We start from the raw sequence: 22719 nt of genomic DNA, 5'->3' as shown, positions 1-22719 counted from the left end.
CAGCACTTTGGGAGGCCGAGGTGGGTGGATCACGAGGTCAAGAGATCGAGACCATCCTGGTCAACATGGTGAAACGCCGTCTCTACTAAAAATACAAAAAATTAGCTGGGCATGGTGGCGCGTGCCTGTAATCCCAGCTACTCAGGAGGCTGAGGCAGGAGAATTGCCTGAACCCAGGATGCGGAGGTTGCGGTGAGCCGAGATCGTGCCATTGCACTCCAGCCTGGGTAACAAGAGCGAAACTCCGTCTCAAAAATAAAAACAAATTCTCTTGTTTATTTTGTCTAGTATTAGCACAGTTCTTACTGAAACACTAGGGGTTTAAGTCTTGTGCTCACGGCACAGAAATCCAGTCACTGAGACAAGTAGTACTGACAGGAAAGAAGGCTTTCCTCCGGTTCTGCAATTGATGAGGTGGAGATCGGCCTCAGATTCAGCTCCACGACCAACTCAAATGTGGAGTTTAGAGAGCAGGGAAGAAATGTAACCACATGCAGGGAAAAAGGAATTAGGGCGAGGTAACAAGGAGGAATTGGTCAACAGGAAGCAGGTGGTCGCTGAGGCAATTAGGATGGGATGAGGGGTCTCACATCTCTTTATCCAGAGGGGGTACTCTGGTAAATTTCAGTTCTTTGGTACTCTCTGGAAGACCCATCTTGGTTTCCTGAGAAAGGAACTCAGGTAATACAAATGTAACTTTCTCAAATTTCAAGACTGGGAGGGTCAATTTCTAGGTTTATTCAAAAGAAAGCATAAACATCAGTTCTGTGGGACAACTGGGTTGGTTTCAAAGTCACTGCAGCTTTCCTATGGTTGCTAATTCCATGATTATGTTACAGTGTATGGCAAAGGGATTTTACAGATATAATTAAATTAACCTTACAATAGGGAGATTATCTGGGCTGGCTAATCTAATCACATGGGCCTTTAAAGTCTGGGTCTAGAGGTCAGAGGTCAGTGAACTAGGAAGTCAGAGAGATCCAAAACATGTTAGTGATTCGATGAGGAAGAAATTCTTCGTCGCTGATTTTGAAGATCGTGAGAGTCAGTCACAGTGAAAGAAATCAAGTCCTCAGTTCAACAGCTTCATAATTATGCTACCTGCAGATATGAGCTAACAGTATTTTTAAATGCATTTACAATATGTGGTAAACAGATTCACATTGTCTCTGCCTAGTCTTCTCTTTCGCTTTGTCCCTGCATGCTATTACGTCTCTCTAGACTGGGGGACACAACCACGAGGGCTTTGTGCAGCTTTCTCTCCTCTCCTGGAATGCTATGGCTCTCTAGAGCCAGAGAGCTGCTGAAGGTGGCTGAGTACAGGCACCTGATGGTATTAGAAGCCACAGGCCCCTGATTCATCAAGGCTCCAACCTTCACCTACCCCAAAGTTCTAAGAGCCCTCCTTATAGATTCCTATCAGTTTTATACAGATTATTACTCATAAACCCTGCTCCTCCTTGGGCCCTAAGGCCAGGGCTTCTAATATCTTCACCACTTTTGAGGTATCTAGTAACTCTTCCTTCTGAAGTTCCAGTTACTGCATCCCCACTGCATAGCAAGAAGTTACCTGAGGACCAGCCCAAAGCCTCACATGCACATCAGGGCTAAACAGTGACTGGATAGTGTGTCTAGATCAGCCACGGGTATTGGCAAATGTGACAAGGATATTATTTCTAAATGTTAAACACTGCAGAAACACAGTAGAGCTTACTTCCCACATTAAAAGACAACCTGGAGGAGTGTTGTTACATCTCAGGCCAACCATTAATCCCTCCAGAATTACAAGCTGCCTCCCAAAGTTGCCAAGCTACTGCTTAGACAAAGCCTTTAATCTCTGTTATACCCAAACTATCGCCAGGTCCCCACAATTTGCACCTGGCTGCCGCATCTCTAGGAAGACTAAATTATCTATGAGTCAGAGTCTACAGTAAGCCTTCTAAGTCAGTTCAGATCTGTCTCACATACTTTTTGGTTTACAACCATGAAAGGATTCTGAGTGGAGGTGCCCTGACCTTTGACAACTCTCCAATTGGTGCTTGGTACCAGCTTGAGCTATCTTTATTGCTCAAACCAATAGGACAATTTTCTGAGGCCTCAGAGATCCCTGCCTCCAGAGAATCCTGATTTCCCAAAATGTGGTTGAGATCTAAGGTTTATTTTCTGTACAGCTCATTTTCTGGAGTTTTACCTGCTTCCAACCATGAAGGCAAGTTTTCCTGCTTCCGTGATGATGGAGCGCAGGCAATTCCTTTCTGGTTTCAGTTCACTTCTTTTTTTCTTTTTTGCCCTCACCCCCCTCAGCTCACTTCTAACAGGGAAGGAGAGTTTGAGTTTTTTCCTGCTTCTAGGATGGTACAGAGCAGTCTGCAGCCTGGTCGCCATTCCTAGGTAAATAACCAAATCTGTGTTTTGTCTTGGAAATTCTCCTGAATGACTCCAGTTAAGATTAAAAACTAACCGATCATAATTTCCCCTTCCTTCCCAGTGGAGCGCTCGGCAATCATATGAATTGTGTGATCATTAATTTTCTTAACTTTTTGGTTTGGTTTGGTTTTTGTTTTCCTCTTGTTTTCCATTGGGTTTGACCAGTTCTATCTGACTTGATGAAATCCAAAAAAAATGTTCCAAATTATGAGGAACAAGGCCTCTGAATTGGATAATTCCGTGAAAAAAAAATTAATTAAAAATAAAAATTCCACAGATGAAATGTAGAAATTGGGTGGTTAAAAAAAAGATTAAAAAACAATAAAATTAAAATTTTAAAAAGAGAAAGAGCTTGGGGAAAAAAAGCAGCCATCAAGAAAATAAAGGTTTTGGGTACCTAAGGGTCTTTATTTATAACACAGGGCCACTTTTGCTAGCCAAGCCAAACTAAAAGAGCAATGGCTGTCACCTCGTACCCCAGGCTAGAGTTCAGTAGCTAAGGTTCTGCCCCTTTTTTCACAATGACTACCTGGGCTTGGTTCCTATATCTCCCATGTAGCTGGGATTACATGCAAATGCCACCATGCCAGGCTAATTTTTTTTTTTTTTTTTTTTAGTAGCAATAGGGCCTCACTATGTTGGCCAGGCTGGTCTCAAACTCCTGATCTCAAGTGATCCACCCACCTCAGCCTCCCAAAGTGCTGGGATCACAGGCATGAACCACTGAGCCCAGCCCCCATTTCTTCTTAATCAAGTGGCCTCATTTTAACTGTATACATGCTGAGAATTGGAAATTTAATTTGCACTGTAGTTCAGCCACCCGCTGATAAGATTTTGGGTTTAGTTTTTAGCAGTCTCAGCTCTGAGACTACAGAAGATAAAGGTGTCTTTGAGGACAGGCACAGAAATTTTCAGGTTATTCACATGGTGCAGGAACCGAGGATTCAATTCCTGGACCTCATCATTTTCTTCTCCCCCTTACTTAGTACAATGAGGGGCAACCAGCCAATCTCCTTATAGTCATTAGCTTGACAAAAATATTCTCAGGTAGCAAATCCATAGCCACTGAAAACCGTGTCTCTTATAAGCATCTGATTAGAAGTATGTGAAAGTGATACTTTGCAAATCCCTATAGCCACATTTACTATCAGGATTCTCTTCACCGTGGAAATGGGGTTCATTCGTGCATTTAAATCTAGTTAGGCCGGAGCACAAATTCTAGAAATCCCGGAACTCATTCAGAAAACGTATCCTTAACATTCGATTCCTTTAGATTCTGTTAGGTTTTGGTAAAGTGAGTGTGAGCAAGAAAGAGGGAAAGAAGATTGTTTGGCAGCATTAGCTCAAGTGACTATCAGGGATGGCACAACAAAAATTTGTAGGGAAGGATGGCAGAATGCAGATTGAGGGGAGAGCTGATCCTGCAGTCTCAGGTCCAAAATCATTCCAGAAGCAAATGTTGTTTTAATTTTCAGTTCAGGGTTGCAAGTGCAGTTTGTTAGGTAGGTAAACCTGTGTCATGGGGGTTTGCTGTATTTCATCACCAAGGTACTAAGCCTAGTACCCATTAGTTATGTTTCCTGATCTTCTCCCTTCTCCCACCTTCCACCCTCTGACAGGGCCCAGTGTGAATTGTTCCCCTCCGTTGTTCTCATCATTTAGCTTCCACTTTTAAGTGAGAACTTGCAGTGTTTGTTTTTCTCTTGCTGTGTTACTTTGCTAAGGATAATGTCCTCCAACTCCATCCATGTCCCTGCAAAGGACACGGTCTCATCCTTTTTTATGGCTGCATAGTATTTCATGGTATATAGGTACCATGTTTTCTTAATCCAGTCTATCATTGATGGACATTTAGGTCGATTCTATGGCTTTGCTATCGTGAGTAGTGCTGCAATGAACATACGTGTGCATGTGTCTTTATAAGAGAATAATTTATATTTCTTTGGGTGTGTACCCAGTAATGGGATGGCTGGGTTGAATGATATTTCTGGTCTTTGAGTAATTGCCACTCTGGCTTCCACAATGGCTGCAATGATTTATACTCCCATCAAGAGCATATAAGCAGTCCTTGTTCCTGGAGGCAACATATTTTTTCCCTCACTGGATATCAGTCTTTTAAGACCTTTGACTGGCTGAGGCTGACCCATATTATGGAGGGTAATCTGCTTTTCTCAAACTCTACTGACTTAAATATTAGTCACACCTAAAAAAAAATATGTTTGCCACAACATTTAGACTGATGACTGGTGCTAGAGCAAGAGCTGGGAACCATAGCCTAGCCAAGTTGACACATAAAATTAACCATCACATAGGTACACACATACGTGCAAATGTAATGGCAAATGAAATTCAAAAAGGCCTGGCGCGGTGGCTCATGTCTGTAATCTTAGCACTTTGGGAGGCCGAGGTGGGTGCATCACCTGAGGTCAGGAGTTCAAGACCAGCCTGGCCAACACGGTGAAACCCTGTCTCTACTAAAAATAGAAAAATTAACTGGGCATGGTGGCAGGTGCCTGTAATCCCAGCTACATGGGTGGCTGAGGCAGGAGAATCGCTTGAACCCACGGGGCAGAGGTTTCAGTGAGCAGAGATCATGCCATTTCACTCCAGCCTGCGCAAAAGAACAAAACTCTATCTAAAACAAACAAAACACAAAACACTCAAGAAACATGTTCAACTTTACTGATATTCAGACAAATGCAAACAACCGAAAAAAGAAATATCTTGAATTTGAGAAAGGGTCTAATAGATTCATTTAGTTATTTCAAAATGACAATTATTTTAATGCCTAACAAAATAGTGTGTGACAATTTGTGGTAATACACATATTTTGAGATGGTAACATACGTTGGCATACCAATTCTGGATGGCAATTTGACAGTTATTGAGGTGTAACGAGTTTAAATTTATAATAACCATGTCTTTCTACACAAAAACATTGTATTGTAGGAATTTACCTGAAGATAGAATTGTAATATAGGAGAGATAAATGGATGAGAATGGTCCTCACAGGAAATTAGATATGATAAGAGTTCAACAAGAAGAAATGGTAATGGCCTTCCTTCAAGTAGTTGCACTGCAGGGCATTCTTCTCAGGACCCATCCTCACCACCTCTCTTTGCTTTACATATATGCATAGACTCAGGGTATGAGATATAGTTAAAAATCTAGACTCGATGATACCAGCAACATTGCAGTAACAATAGTTTTGTAAAAGAACATCAATTATATTTTAAAAGTGTTGGGAAAATGTTTGACACAAAATAAATGTTTGGGCTGGCTGCTGTGGCTCACCCCTGTAATCCCAGCCCTTTGTGAGGCTGAAGTGGGCAAATAACTTGAGGTTAGGAGTCATGACCAACCTGGCCAACATGGTGAAACCCCATCACTACTAAAAAGACATAAAGTAGCCAGGCGTGGTGGCGCACACCCAAAATCCCAGCTACCTGGGCAGCTGAGGCAGGAGAAACGCTTGAACTCAGGAAGCAGATGTTGCAATGAGCTGAGATCGTGCCTCTGCACTGCAGCCTGAGCGAGTGAGACTCCAACTAAAAAAAAAAAAAAAAAGCTGAAATTCTCTTCTTCATAAGTTTTTATTTCAAAGGAATAAATATTAAATTTGCCATGGAGAAAGCTGGTAGACCAAGTGGTGGAAGTTGTATCTCCAGGAATGGGACAATTAGACACCATGGGAGGCTCGATATCACGCTCTAAGGGCAATACCACTTTTGTGGATCTTTGCAAAAGTGCATAATCTGAACCAGCTCAAGAAGAAACATCAGAGAAACCCAAATTGAGGGGCATTCTACAAAACCGATGGTTCTTTAAAAAGGTCAGTGTCACGAAAGACAAAGACAGAGTGAAGAACTGTTCGGAGTGGAGGAGACTGAGGAGTCATGTGACTACCGTCAAGGCAACGGAGAATCCTGGACTGGCTTCTGAATCAACAAAATTGTCTTTTGCCATACAGGACATTAGTAGGAAGAATGGCTAAATTTGAGTAAGGTCTGCAGATAGTGACATCCTTGGAGAGCCTGGAGATGAGGACAGAGTGTGAAAACCAATGAAGAAATAACAATCAGTCAAGGCAGAAAGGAATGCATATTTCCGGTTTTATTGTTTTACATCAGGCTGAGCTATGCAAAAATACAGGCTGCAAAGGGATAAAGGTCTGTGCTTTGGGCTTCCCAGAGCAACCACAGATATGCAAAACAAGGTCAGTGAATGGCTTTGTGGGAGAAGTTTTGAGCCCCTGAACTCCAAGACAGAAGAATCCTCTATGCTTGAGCTCAGCCCTCACCAAGACCTAACAGCCACATGGGCAGGCTCAGAAGAAGGAAGGGGAGAGGGAAATATTTGACCATTTGTGCTCTTCTAGGCACAGGGTCCACTTCAGCAGCAGCCTCCAGAGTGCTGGATGCTGCCCCCTCCACAGCAGCTGGAGCCCCCTCCACAGCAGCTGGAGCCCCCTGAGGGCTGGCTGCAGCAGTCAGAGCTCTGGGGTCTGTGGCGGTGGGACCTGGAGCGTCTGTGGTGGCTCAGGCAGCAGCCACCTCCCCCAGAACTGCAGCAGCCCCCAGAGCTGACACTGCAGCAGGAAGACACTGGAGGGCACTTAGGGAAACACTTTGGGGGGCACTTAGGAGCGGGGCACTTGGGAGGGCACTTAGGGGTGCTCTTGGGAGGGGGCTGGCACTGTCGCTGGCTCTGCTGGCAGGACATCTCAGGGGCGGGTGTTCAGGAGCTAGGGGAGAGTCAGACAGTGAGTTAGACCCAGAAAGAGGCCATGACTCCCTATTCTTAGAAAGTTATTCCCTTTCAGCCTAACTTCTGATCCCTTCATTTTGATTAACTGCTTAAATACAGTTGTAGCCAATTAATCTCTGGAAGGTTCATTATTTCTAATAATTGACTAACTACACTTATGGCCTCTGTTTTGAACCTAATGCTCTTAATATAAAATCATAAAGCAGTTTCAGCTGTTTTAGAATTAGAAAACAGGCCAAAAGACATTAAGAAAGCATTCTCAAAATCAAGCCTGGAGTATGTAGAGGAGACATTCTGCTTCAACTGTACACCTGAATCCTGAGAGCAGTCTAGAAGGGGGTTTGGAAATAACATTGTTTTTCAAGGGAAAACCGTGATTCTCTTCTGGAAGAATGTTCTAGATTATCTTGTAAGGACACCGAAGTTCAGAACTGTAAAGAATGTTGTAGAACTGAGGAAAAATATCATGTAATTAAGTTGACTCTTATCCAGGTCCCTGACTTAGTCCAGTGCTGTGACATTTTCAGCAGACGGACACCTGTACCGAATGCTCAGCACTTAGATATTTTTTTTTCGTCTACTTACCACACGGCATGAATATGGGTGATTTTGATGCAAACAACGTCTTCGAGGCATTCTTCGGCGGCCCTGGGGGCTTTAGCTTTGAAGCATCTGGTCCAGGGAATTTCTTTTTCAGTTTGGCTAATGAAGGTCAACCACCCAGAACCCAGAAAATGCAGATTTGCTCAGTTTCATGTTGACTGTGGAAACAGTTCACCTCCTCCCTTCATCGCGTCTCCGTTTACTTAATGCAGTTTCGTTTCCTCAGTTGGATGTCCTGTGTCTCTGTGAGTGGGTGAAGCAAAGGGAACCGATGCTGAAGACCGCGGGCAGGGGAGGGAGGCGGGGGGGTGGGCAGAGAGGCAGCTTGTGAATTTTTGTTTTACTGTTTAACTTTATTAAAAAAGAGAAAAAAAAAAAAGAATTTTTTTTTTTTTTTTTTTTTGAGACAGAGTTTCGCTGTTGTTACCCAGACTGGAGTGCAATGGCACAGTCTCGGCTCACCGCTACCTCCGCCTCCTGGGTTCAGGCAATTCTCCTGCCTGAGCCTCCCGAGTAGCTGGGACTACAGGCGCACGCCACCATGCCCAGCTAATTTTTGTATTTTTAGTAGAGACGGGGTTTCACCTTGTTGAGCAGGATGGTCTCGATCTCTTGACCTCGTGATCCGCCCGCCTTGGCCTCCCAAAGTGCTGGGATTACAGGCGTGAGCCACAGCGCCTGGCCAAAAAAAATTTTTTTAAATATAATAAAAAGCAAGACAATATTTTATTGTTATACAGCTTAATGATGGAAGAAAGGGTGTGGTCAATGCATACAGAAAGCTAAGACCATGTTTTAGAATATTTGCAGGGCTTTTGTTTGTTTTGTAAGTCCCCTCTTTTTTTCCCCCCCTCCAGCGTGGTGCTTGAGCATCAATCAGTGTTTGGTGGTTGCTTCTAGCAAGTCTTCTGCTTCATTTATTTTGATTGCTAAGTAAGGAGATCCACCTTTATCTGGGTGATTCAAAATCGTGATTCTCCTATAAGCTGCTCGAATCCTAGCCTTACCAGCAGATGGGCTTACACCTAAAACAAGACTAGCTTCTCGCCTACTCATTTTCTGTTCAAATCCCCCGTTATAGTAGGATGAAATCCTAATCTTTGCAGTTTCTGTGATAACTTGTTCTAGAGGTTTCCAGATCTGAAATGTATAGCGACCTGCAAATACAAGAGCCACAACACCCAGTCCTACAGTTATCAAACTTGTTGACAGTCCCTGCTGGTCGAGGTCGGCGTCGGGATGTTTGGCGGAGGGCGGCAAGTACTCAGCATAGCGCAAGCCCTCGCCGACCGCGGCGACGACAGCACGGGTAGCCATGGAAGTACAGCCGGAGAGACGCAAGGCGCCGCGGCACCACCTACGAGGCAGCTGCGGGGACAAACGGCATTTTTTTTTTTTTTTTTTGACCAGACGTGACTTAATTTCCTTTTACTATACAGCTTGGCGAGAAAATAAATATCATCAAATAAGGTACAGCACAAGCTTTCTTTTAATATATACTGCATAGATATGACATGTTTAGTATAAACAACATCTATTACAATCTTACAAAAATGAAGTATCTGCACATTTTGCCCCTAAACCACATTAAAATAAATATGCTTTAAATAAAGCAAAACTAACAGCTGAAAGAAAATGCTGAGGATTTTTTTTTTTAAAAATGACCCTTTAAAAGCTATTAATCACAACTTCCCCAACCTTACTTTTTCCACATAACTTAAAATAGAATGCAATTGTAAGGATTCTAAATCATTTGATACCGGCTCAAAAGGGATATAAACTAATTTACAGATTCTGACCAGTTTCATCGAGGTTTCTGATCCATAATAAATTAAAATAACTTAAATCTTTACAACTATTTTGTGGGAAAATGTATACTGCACAAAACTCAGGAATTTGATAGTTTTTGTTGTCGCTGCAATTTCCACTTTACCACCAGTTTAAAAGTAAAATGAGGAATTTAACCCATAATTTAACCCAAGTCGATGCGGAACGGTGAAGGCTGCTGCAGCCCTCAGATGTAACGTCTTTCTGGCCTGGGAGCTTGTCAGCGATAAAACTGGGGCTGGTTTTTACCCTCTGGTCGGGCTCTACCGCGAGGCGAGGCAAAATGCAGATCCGCTGGTGCGTGTGTAGTCGGAGCCGTTGTGCATTCCGACACCCGTGCTCGCAACGCGGGGTGTTGCGGCCGCCGCACGGGGACACCTAGACGCCCGGACCTGGCGAGAGGTGTAGTGCGCTGTGGTTTCAGGGGCGCCAGGGTCTGCTGCCGCGGGGGGAGGGTGTTTTGTTTTGCGAGCGCGAAGCCTTGGCCTTGGATTTGTTGTGGCCGGCGTGGTGTCGCCCACCCTCCTGCCCCCGCACTTCCTTTGTACGTAGTTAATAAGCAATATCGCCCCACACTCGCTGTCTTTAGCAATCTGGTTGCTTTTGTTTTGATGGTGTCGGGTGGGGGTAGGTAGGGAAACGCGGGGATTCAGAGAGTGAGAACTCCCTGCAGGGTGTGCGGCGGGAGGAGGTGGGGTTTTATTTTCTCAGAAAAATGGAGTGTGGCTTTCTGGTACATTCAAGATGGTAGGGTACTTGTCTCACCAAGTACCATTAAATGTGAGTTTAAGCGACTCAGTTAGCTGTGATACCCTCTACACTGTCTCCATCTCAACGTTTCAAGAAAGGACAGTTTATTTTCCAAGATAAAGATCCCTGTCTAAAAACAGCTACAGGTGAACATGACAATGTTGCAATGCCTTCAGACTAGAGACCCAAGAACTCTAGATCCATCTCATTTCTCCAGAGCACCAAGTCACCATCACAGGACTTCCTCTTCTCATGTCCACTGTCTGTCCCCGTTGCCCTTCCTCAGTTTTTTTGAGACTCCCTCTTTCCTCATATGGATGCCAGCACCACCTCAGCCATGGAGGCCACGCCTGGCCTCCCCTCCTGCCCTGATCAGGGCATCCCTTTGTGGAAGCCCCTTCTCCAGTACCCAGGGGACACTTACCGAGGTCACAGGCAGCACAGAGTCCATTGGCACCTCAGGAGGTGAGTGGATGGGGTGCTCTGGCCCTGAGACCTGTTATCCTGTCCTTGGGCTCTGCCTGCAGCTGTGAGACAGGGCCTGGGCATTAGATGACCTGCCTCCTGACACCCACGTAGGTCCTGTAACAGGTGATGACTGGCAGCTCTGCACATGTCTGCCTTCATGGGTGTTCAGGGAAGCTGCTCCCATAGTGGAATATGGCCATTTCAAAATAGAGCTGGGCTTGGAAAATCCCTGCCATCATCTCCTGTTTTAATCTCCCTGGAGGACACCTGCATTTAAGGCTCTCACTTCTCCTTTTTGGAGCCTTGAAGTTTTGGCCCTAATACTGCCCTTATTGTCTCTCCAATGTTAATGAGCCCGTGCGATCTTGTTCTAATGTGCTGCTATTAAACGTGCTGTGAATGTATTTTCTAAGAAAGTATGTTCTTGTTTGCATTTTAATGGTGTCATTTGATGAACCAGTGTTTTATTTTTAACATAGTTGAATGTCTGCAACAATAACTGTGTTGTTTACACTTTTCATGATTTTAATAAATCTCATCCATTTGTAAGTTCAGAAATCTTTCCCCTATCTTTAAAAAATTGAAAATTTTTTCTTTTTAAAAATGAGGTTTTTATGCAATCAAGAAAGGACTTTTTGAACATTTTAATATATTTTAAACATTTTTCTGAATGGATAACCAATTGTCTTAGTATTGTAATCAAATATTCCATTTTTCCCACTCATCTGAAATATCTCTGGGTCAGAATAAATTTTTCACATTTCTGTAGATTTATAATTGGGGGAACTATTTTTGTCATTGTCAATTTGTCAACACCTCTGAGAACATCCAGCTGCCTTAATTACCATAGGTGTATAATCAATTGTGATATCTGAATCACAGATTCCATCATTTTTTAAGATTGGCTTAGTGATTACTAAACCTTTGCTCTTTTGTGTAAGAACTAGAGCCAGTTTGTCATGCCCCACACAATGAAGATGAAGCAAAACAAAACATTAGAATTTTGATGAAAACATCATTAAGAATATGCATTAATTTATGGACATTTGTCATATTATATTGTAACTTTTTTCTACTCACCCCAAAATATGGTGTATTTCTCTAGTGCGGTATTCTGTAATGCTGTCTAATAGTCTTCTCATTTTGTCAAATGTATCTTACATTAAAATTATGTTTTAGATTTTATGTATTTTTTCTATTTTAAATAACATTTTAAAAAATTATATTTCTGAATTATTTGTTGCTAGTTAATATAGATTTATTCTTACACGTTGTAACTTTTCTAACTCTTAATGTTATTTTAATTTTCTATAGTAATCATTTTTGTCTATATATCTTCTTTCTCAAAGTTTTTCTCAACTTCCTGGAAGTACAACTGTTGGATAAAGAGTATGCTCATTTTAAATTTTAATTTGTATACACAAAAAGATTATTTGTTGAGTTATGGGTCAGCAAATTTCATTTGAATTTTTATTATTGAGCCAATTTAGAAGACCCATTTCCTATCACCTTCAGCAATACTCTTTGGTTATTAATTTTGTTTTTTCTAGTCGATACAAAGGAATTGCTTCTTTTTTTTTTTTTGAGACGGAGTTTCGCTCTTGTTCCCAGGCTGGATTGCAATGGCACAATCTCGGCTCACTGCACCCTCCGCCTCCTGGGTTCAGGCAATTCTCCTGCCTCAGCCTCCCAAGTAGCTGGGATTACAGGCACGTGCCACCGTGCCCAGCTAATTTGTATTTTTAGTAGAGATGGGGTTTCACCATGTTGACCAGGATGGTCTCGATCTCCTGACCTCGTGATCCACCCGCCTCGGCCTCCCAAAGTGCTGGGATTACAGGCTTGAGCCACCGCGCCCGGCCATGGAATTGCTTCTAATCCTTATCATCCTTGAAATGAATGGGCTGTGCTTCTAGATAAGAGCTACTAATGTAAGCTGAGTAACCAGTATCTTAACTACTGTCACATTAAATACATTGTTTGGGACAACAGGAGCCACAGCCAGGTAATTCAGTGGCGGACTCAGACCGCATCCTCCAGAGACCATCCTTGTTTTATATACAAGTCTTTGGTTACTTGTGTATGCAAATATGAAATGATAAGTTTCAAAATGTTTCGGTTGTTTGTATTTCTTTCCAAGGTATCTGTTTTTCTCATGCATTTTGCCCATTCATTTGTAGACAGGCTTATTTCTTTTCTATAAAGTTGTAAGGATTTACCATTTATCATGGATTTTAATACTATTCCTGACTTATGTATTTTACTTTTTCTCAGCTGGTTATTTATATTTTCCACCTTTTAAAATTATGCTTTCTGACATACAGTTTTCTTCTACCATGTGATGAGATTTATCAATTTTTTATGCTTAAATATTTTATCCAATTACTTATAAAGAAATAATTCGACATGCTGTATATTCTTCTAATAACTTTGGAGTATCAGTTTATTGTTACCACTCTATGCAGGGGTTGCAGAGGAAGAAAACGAATTAAAAATCACTTATGTGTGGTGCCGGCTCTGGGACACAGAGTAAAATCCACTAGATCTAAGTTAATTTTTACAAGGTCTCAGCATTCTTCCAACCTACCTTTTGTGCTGTGAGAGCCTGACAACATAGAAATAAACTCTCAGAAAATCACTCCTTTGCTAGTGCATATTGTTAGTGTTAAAATGGTAACAAGTTCAATACATTTCAAATGCTGTTGAAATCTAGCACCAAACAAGGAAACAATCCCTATGATGTTACATCATATCGTGACCTTATTAACCCAATGCATGTCAGATTAATTGACACATTCAGTGCTACCCTTTGTGGTTTCAGAGTCATGGATAGAATAGCTTCTAATCCTCATCAACCTTGGAATGAATGGGCTGGGCTTCTAGATCAGAAATGCAGATGTAAGCTGAGTAATCAATATCTTGATTACTCTCTCATTAAATGCATTCTTTGGAACGTCATAAGCTATAGCCAGGTAATCCAGTGGCTGATTCTGCAGGGTGATAAGGCTAGTATACTGTAATGTCATATCTCAGAGTGAGAATTCCGATGATCATGGCTTAAGTCACGCACAAAGTTAAGATGATATGAATAGTAATCAATTCATTTTTAAATTGCTGATCCATGGAGTCCACCCCTGTTTTAGAAACTGTTGAGGGGAACATAAATATAAGAACCAAGCGGCAGAATCAAGGATAGTTTATTGTAGTCATATTTGAAAATTAAGATTCATAAAGAAGTTAAGTTGAATGGCACTGTTTTAGAAATGCATTGGTCATGGAATAAAGCCCGGATGTTGGAGAAGGAGAGATACCACAATGAATGGAAAGTGTTCTATCATAAAGACACGTGAATGTGTATGTTCACTCCAGCACTATTCACAATAGCAAAGGCATGGAATCAACCTAAATGCCCACCAGTGGTAGACTGGATAAAGAGAATGTGGTACACATACAACATGGAATAGTATGCAGCCATAAAAAGAATGAAATTATGTCCTTTGCAGGAACATGGATGGAGCTGGAAGCTATTACCTTCAGCAAATTAATGCAGGAACATAAAATCAAATACTGAATATTATCCCTTATAAGTGAGAGCTAAATTATGAGAACATATGAACAGAAAGAGGGGAACAACAGACACTGGGGCATTTCTGAAAACAAGCAGTGGGAGGAGGGAAGGGAGCAAAAAAAAAACAACTATTGAGTACTAGGCTCAATGCCTAGGTGATGAAAGAATCTTAGCAACAAACCCTATGACACAAGTTTACCTCATAACAAACCTGCTCGTGTAACCTGAACCTAAAATAAAAGTTAAAAACAAAACGAAAGAGAGAAAACAGGTCATTTCACCCTAAGAAGAGTTTCTACAGGGAGACAGCAAAGCCTATACAAGAAGAGATGTAGCAAAGGATCATATTGCATATGCCTCAAACATGAGTTAATAGAGATTGGAGCTCACGTGGACCCAGTGGGGACCTGAGGATGATATTTCCTTAATGATCTGGGGAAATGTTTGAGAGGCTTGAAAGAGAGAGAGAGCTTTTCAGGAACTAAGTGAAGAATAGAGAAAAGGAAGTACAGAAGAGATGAGAAGCAGAACAATTTCAGAGAGGCAGAACACAAGAAAATACAAGATACTGACAGATATGGTAACATACACATATATTCATATATGCACACACCTTTGCATATGTGGTTCCCTTCATAGTCTCTGCAATATCTTTAAGTAGAAACATATAGAAATACACACATCTCAGCCACATGCTGCCAGTGTTCCTACTGCACAAAGGGACTCAGGTATTATCAAGTCAACATGCACTCGGGGTCCAGGGAGGTCCAGAGGTCCCCAAGCCTGGAAGGAAGTAGGCTTTCTCTGCATATCGCCTCCAACTCTAATTTGCTTCCATCTGATAAGTTAGCTTCCTTGTTTAATAACCTTACAATACCTTCTATGGGATTATTATTATCTGAATCACTATCTTAACTCAGAGGTAAGCTCTAGCCCCTTCCCTTAATCTCCTGAAAGTGTAAAAATGCTAATATTTTTAAAATTGAAGCCTGTGTTCATGCGGATAACTGAATTGGGACCTTCCAGCATTTGAGACAGGCTTCAAAGCACAAAGAAAAGATTCTATAAAATGTTCAGTACTCCAGATCTTAAACACATTCCAGTCTCCACCCACTAAGAATGTCCTTCCCTTGGTCCACACCAGGCAGAGCTCGTTTTACAGAATCTCACCATCTCCTCTACCTTTCCCCTTCTTCATCGGTGGGCTTCACTTAAGCCCACCCACATAACCCTGGAAAATCTTAATTCTCAGTCTCATTAGCAGATCAAGTCATCTCTCTGTCCCTCCTCTGTAAAATTCTATTCATTTATTCCTTTTTTCCTTTATATAGTCTCCTTACAACCTCAACAAAACAAAAGGGTCTTATATTTTCTAACCAAATCCGCTCTCCTTAGAAAGCAGATATAATTTAAGAGTATGAATGCATTGGCATTTGTTTGGAGATGTTATAAACTCTCCACAGAAACTTCCTTTGCTTTATTTCATTGACCGTCAGCCATCCCTGGACAATATTTTTATATTATCTCTATTGCAGAGTGACGAGTGAGAACAAGGGCAAGGAGCTATTCATATTGTTCACAAGGTCAGGCAGGTAGTGAGTGGCAGGATCAGGTTTCTCTCTGGGTCTGACTCTCTAACCAGTTACCTAACGGCTGTAATACAGGAACACACACACAAGTGCACACACACGTGCACACACACACACACACACACCCCCCACCATAAGAGAGTTGAGAGTTGGCACATTCTGTAAAACTTGAGTTAAGCCAGGTTGCCCAAAGCCACAAACGCAAGATTTTGGAGTTAACAAAATAGAGACCTCAAGCCTCAAAACTAAACAGATTAGATGTTCTCCACAGAGAACAAGACAGGAAACAATGGTCGGGATTTCCCTACCCCATTTCTATTTTTAAGTGGTCATATTCCAAGCTGGGAGCAGTTTTCCTGAACTCCAGGGAGGAAGGTAGGTGAAGAGCTTCCAGTCACCACCCCCTCAGAACCCACGTGGGTGTCAGGAGGCAGGTTCTCTCATGCCCAGACCCTGTCTCACAGCTGGAGGCAGAGCCCAGGCCAGGATAAAAGGACCCTGCACTGCCTGCAATCCTGGTAAGTGTCCTTTGAGAATAGGAGCAGGGGCTTCCACAGAGAGTTGCTCAGCCCAGGGCAGAGGCTGGGCAGGGCCTTGGGGACTGGGATCCATCTAGATAGAAGTCAAGACCTCAGGAAGGTTAAAGGAGGGTGTGCACGGGAGGCATGAAGAGGGCCAAATAGTAACACAAAGAAGAAGTAGATGTCTCTGACTTTGCGCTTCAGCTGGCTGAGTTTTAAGGTCAGAGGGAGTTGAAGCCCAGGCGGCCAGACTCTGCTAGAACGGTTTCAAAGAGGACACTTACTTTTCAGAGCAAAACTGTGACAATCCTTATAAGTTTCAGCTAGAGATAGCAGTTCTCAATCAGTGGAGTAGAGATAATTACAGGATCTTTGAGGGCTTTTGGAAACCCACCACCTATCTCTAGATTCAAATTTCAGTTGAGAATCTCTTTAAGTAGTTAGACATAGCAAGTTGAGGATCACTGTGCCGAGATGTTACTGTGAGGCCTTTGTGTGCTGAATATGGCAGCGCACCAGCCTAGAGCCAGGGTTCCTGAGTTCAAATCCCCTCCATGCACCAAAATACTGTTCTTCAGCATCTTCCTTAACAAAGGGAGCCTGTGAGACCAGCCTGTCTCCAAAGCCATTTGCAATTCTACATGCGCAGGTTTTTGCAAGATTAAGTCATCTAGGAAGTTACTTTAAGAGAAAATCCTTCATGACCTTTTTTCAAGGAAATATTTATATCACCAGGTTTCCATACTGAACAGCTTCAGGGCTTTGACACAATGAGGAAAGTTGCTCTCTTTAACTTACTAAATGTTTAATCTTGACATGGTTTTTCACATGGCGTATTGCCTCAGTTTCCTTCTTCGTAAAAGATATAGTAATTCTTGACTTAAGATGAAACCGTGGGACTCAAAAGATGGTGTGAGAACACCTGCCAAACCACAAGAAATAAAGAAATAACACAATTTTTAGTGATTAATGATCTACCACTACAGTTAAACAGTTTATCAAGCTAAGGAAACAGAAGCAATGTTGGAAAGGACAAGAATAAACAGCGGTGGCCTCTGCTTGGGTCTGACTTGTTATTTGACTCTCCTTCAGCTCCTGAGCACCCATTGCTGAGATATCCTGCCAGCAAAGCCAGCAGCAGTGCCAGCCCCCTCCCAAGTGCATCCCCAAGTGTCCTCCCAAGTGCGCTGCCCCTAAATGCCCCTCAAAGTGTTTCCCTAAGTGCCCTCCAGTGTCTTCCTGCTGCAGTGTCAGCTCTGGGGGCTGCTGTGGCTCCAGCTCTGGGGGCTGCTGCAGTTCTGGGGGAGGTGGCTGCTGCCTGAGCCACCACAGGTACTGCAGGTCCCACTGTCACAGACCTCAGAGCTCTGACTGCTGCAGCCAGCCCTCGGGTCTCCAGCTGCTGCGGAGGGGGCTCCAGCTGCTGTGAAGGGGGCAGCGGCCAGCACTCTGGAGGCTGCTGCTGAAGTGGACCCTGAGCCTAGAAGAGTGGAATCCTGTTCTAGGACATCCCCCTTCTCCTCCTAGACTTACCTGAGAGGCTCACAGGTCTCAGGGAATGCTCTGAACTTAACAAGAGCGTATCTTCTCCCTGAAGTCCAGAAACTCAGATCCTCTCCTGGATCTCCATCCACTGGCCTTGGACCTCACATTTGTGGCCACCCTCCCACCCTCTGTGTAAGCTCCTAGCTCAGTCCATGTCATGTCTTCTTGCAGTGTGCATCTGCTGATTAAAACAATAAAACAAGGAATCTGCTCAGTGTCTTGTTCTATGAGAACCCTATTCCCCTTGAGTGGCTGTTCTTCTCTTCATTCTGTCCTCTGCTGGTGGTGGCCTTGGAACCTAGGGGACAGTGGGGCGCTCTGGAGTGAACTGGGGTTAATGGGGGCAGAAGTGGGAAGGGATCACTGCTCCCAACTCTGTGTTCCATGTCAACTAGACTGAAATAGCATTGCTTCTGACCAAATCTGAACTGTCTCTTAGAAGCAAAACTTCTTTGTCTCTGGTCCCCTTCAAGGGCCTAACCAGTCTCGCCACACTTCTCTCCCTCTGTGAGCATAGCCCTAGAGGGAGAGAAGGATGGAGAGACTGATCCTAGCCGCACCCAACATCCTTCCTCCCTCACATATTTGTGTGTGCACACGTACGCACATCACATGCAAGTACACATACTTCTGCACATTTTCTGGTGCACACAGAAACATGCACACATATGCATGTGTATACATGAAAAAGAGAACAAAACCCATGAATATGTTTTGAAAATACAGTTTTCCCACTGACGACTTCTGCAATAAGTTTAGTTCTAGGCACATTTACATATAAAAAGTGTTTTTCTATTGACCTTCCATCAAATCTTGTTGCTTTCTTCCTTTTCTATCTTCACTAAATTATCTACACTTTGTTCCAGAACACACTCCCTATACTATATTTCTCAACTTGCTTCTGCAAAAACAGCAACTCCACATAGAAAAAAATGCATGTGCTTCTTAAGTATTACATTTAAGACTTAACAGAAAGTGTTTCCAACTTCTTTTCTAAGGTTTACTATTCATACCTCCTATGAACTTCCATCACTAATGCCGCAGTCAGGATTTAAAAAGTCTTAACCATCCATGTGGCCATGACTTTGTACTAGTAGCTGATGGGGACTACACAATATAAGTCACAAATTGTGCTGTCAAACGTTTCGTTAAAACTTGATTCATGAAGCATGTCAAAAAAAGGGAGAATTGAGCAAGTGAGATTTGAACTGCAGTGTCTCAGAAAGAAAAATATATACACTGAAATAAAACACAGAGGGAAAGTAGGAGGAGACATCTTCGAAGTATAGCTAATGGACGGTCCTGCTTAGCAGACATAATTAGAGGAATTGTACAGGGTCTTAGGCACAGCGCCTTGAATGTCAGTCAGTGGGCACTGACCTTGATCCTGAACACAGTGCAGAGCCCTGGCTGAGACTTTATTAGTGGTCAGGGGTCATTATTTCTGGAGTGGGGGATTGTGTGGAAAGATCATTTTTGGATTCCAATGAAGATTAGAACCATAGAGAAACCCTAGAGAAGTGAGGCAGTGTAACTGAGGGAAGGTCACGCACCTTCAGATATATGATACTGTAATAATAGAACGAGGTCGACTACATATCTATATCTATATAGTCTACTTCTGTATCTATACCTATGTCCATATACATAGCTCAAATATTGATTTTCTTTGCCAGTTATTACCTGGATATTGGCATTATTGTGGCAACTTTTACCTCATCACATGTTCTGGAGAATTGTTTTGGACACCTCCTGAAAAGAGAACTTTTTCACATGTTACTCCCTGGTCTAATTTGCTTTCGTCTAATTAGTTCTTTTATTTTTAAAATAATATTGCCCTCAAGATATGGAAGGAACACCTGTTATATACCAAATTGACATTAGTAAATCTTAGTCTCCTAAACATGTTTTTAAATAAATCTTCAGACAAAAACTGTTTTTCATGTTGAAACAAATAACACAGAAACCTCTCCATTGCATGTCAAGTCCTCCTACCTTCACAGGTCTTCCAGCCCTCTCCGCTAGAGGTCTCTTTTCCAGGGGTCCTTCACAGAGTGCCCCGGACTTGGGCCATCTCAAAAAATACTCATTCCCTTTAAAATTATTGATAGACAGATATTTCATCTAGGAGTCGCTGTGTTCCAGGAACTTTAATGAGCATTTTCTTTCTATAATTTTATTGATTCCCACCACATCCTCGAGACTAATCTTTGTTATCTTCATTTTAAATTTCAGGAAACAGAGGATGAGATAATTTGGGATTTTCAGAAGTCACACAGCTAATAAGTGACGGAACCAGGATTCTGTTCCAGGTGTGTCTGACTCCTACCAGGCTTGTAAAAGTGATGGTATAGACACATATTTGTACACACACACACAGAATCTGGGACACATCCGGGACATTAAAAGATTTCTGTAAAATTTTGGTTTAAGTGATGCTATCAGGGGTATAGAAAAAGAGGGCTTGGGAGGCCAAACTCCAAGGAAAAGACCTAAGGTGGCTCCAAGGAGAATGAGGTGGCACTAATGGGAACTATTCTGATCCCAGGTGAGAAGCTACTAGTTGTCACCTGGTCATATGACCCATGTAGGTGACAAGAGGCAGGTCCTCTTATGCCCAGGTGCTGCCTCACCCATCGGGGGCACAGTCCAAGGCCAGGATAAAAGGGCCTCCTTGATGCTGTTCCAGTGTGAGATTCGGGAAAAGACTCTCTCATCTCCACAAATAATTAACACTCAGTCATTAGTCAAATCTTGTTCAGGATTGCACACCGTATATGCGTAAATGTCCAAATTCCTGCAGTGCAATAAGACCTTGTGTGCTTCCTCTGGTTTAAGCCTTTTCCATGTACCTTCATAAATGACATGAAGCTGAACTGGATTATTTTTTGTGCTTTGGTTATGCTTCTCTCTGCAATGCAAGCCATCTTCTCTGCCCTTCCATCACAATGTGGCTCAATTCTACTTTTTTTCCTTCCTGTGGCATATCATTCTAATGAGATAATAGTAAATTCTCTGATGACCTGCCTCAGGTGTTTTATATTTCTTTACCTCAATTACTCAACACAAGGCCATGCGTACAATGGATCTTCAATGACTTTCAAATCCTCTTATTGGTATTAGCATTGATTTACAGTCTATAAATAGCTACTCCTTATGACTCAGGCCACCCTCATAGGAGACACACTCTGAGACAGGCTCAGTGAGGTGTGTGGGCCACATCATCCTGAGAGATCTGCCACCTTCTCTCCTGGGTATGACATTTGTTCTCCTGCTCAGATTGTTCCAAAGGGCTTAGTAAGGAAGGAGGGGTCAGGACATTAGTTCCCAGGTCATCACAATGGCGGGTCTACCCAAAAGCTCAACTCCTGATATCTAGGATGATGGGGCTGGGTTTCTGTCTGGTACATGCCTCTGCCTTCATGCAGGGTAACACCCAAGCCCTCAACTGACCTGACTAGGATGTAGGTGATGAGTCAACAACATAGTTGTATCAGGAAGACTGGAACTGAAGTCTTGACTTCGTGAAATCATAGACTAGCCATCAGGTCAATACAGACATGTTGATCAGCAAAGCACTGACTTTCTGAGGGTCAAGGCATTTTGTCTTTTACATCGTCAATATTTTATCCTAACATGGGATGGAAGAAAACATTACTGAGATCTAACTGGAAATATAATAGTTGAAGCTGAGTTATATTTTTATCTCTGTGCATCAGAGCCAGCACCAAGGAAACTGTTGATCTTTTTTTGCTTTCTCATCTTGACAAACTCTTAATAATTGTACATGAAGGAACTCATACAACTGAATGGCAACAACTAAACAACCCAATTTAAAAATTAATAAAAGACTGAATAGATATGTCTCAAATGTCCAACACAAATGTCCAACAGGTATACAGAAAAAGGTGCTCAATCTCACTAATCATCAGGAAAACACAAATCTGAGCCACAACAAGATATCACTTCATGCCTGTTAAAATGGCTATTATCAGAAGGATGAAACATAACCAGTGTTGGCAAGGATGTGGCAAAATGGGAATACTCGTACACTGTTGGTGAAATATAAATTGGTACAACCATTATGTAAAACTGTATGGAATTTCCTAAAAATGTAGAAAATAGAACTACCTCATGACCTACAAATTCCACTTCTGGAAATAAAATCAGTATTTTCAAGAAATGCCTGTACTCCCAGTACTTCAGACTTCAGAATTATTTGTAATAACCAAGATCTGAAAACAACCTAAAATGTCTGTCAGTGGATGAATGAATTTTTAAAATTCTGAATCTATATACTATATAGCAGAAGGAATATTATTCAGCCTTGAAAAAGAAGACAATCCTTGATTCTGCTGCTGTGGATGCATTATGTTCACTTATTTGCAAATATTGAAGCATTCTTGTCTTTCTGGGATGAATCCCACTTGATCATGGTGAATAGCCTTTTTAGGCTATTCTTGAATTCTGTTTGCTAGTATTTTGTTGAAGATTTTTGCATCTACGTTCATCAGAGACACTGGCCTGTAGGTCTATTCGTTTTTGATATCAGAATGATTCTGGCCTTGTAGAAGTATTCAGTCTTCTTCAGTTTTTTGAAATAGTTTGAGTAGAATCAGAATTAGTTCTTTTTTTTAAATGTCTGGTAGAATCC

At 42.2% G+C, this 22719-nt stretch overlaps 1 pseudogene; it reads right to left on the bottom strand.

Moving 5' to 3' along the window:
- Positions 1–8603: 8603 nt before the first annotated feature.
- LOC100401331 (DnaJ (Hsp40) homolog, subfamily C, member 15 pseudogene) lies at positions 8604–10062 on the bottom strand (annotated as a pseudogene).
- Positions 10063–22719: the final 12657 nt, after the last annotated feature.

Source organism: Callithrix jacchus, chromosome 18 (assembly GCF_049354715.1).
Source record: "Callithrix jacchus isolate 240 chromosome 18, calJac240_pri, whole genome shotgun sequence".
Classification (NCBI taxonomy): Eukaryota; Metazoa; Chordata; class Mammalia; order Primates; family Cebidae; genus Callithrix; species Callithrix jacchus.
Note: the sequence above shows the minus strand (reverse complement) of the source record. Positions and strands in the feature narration are given on the sequence as shown.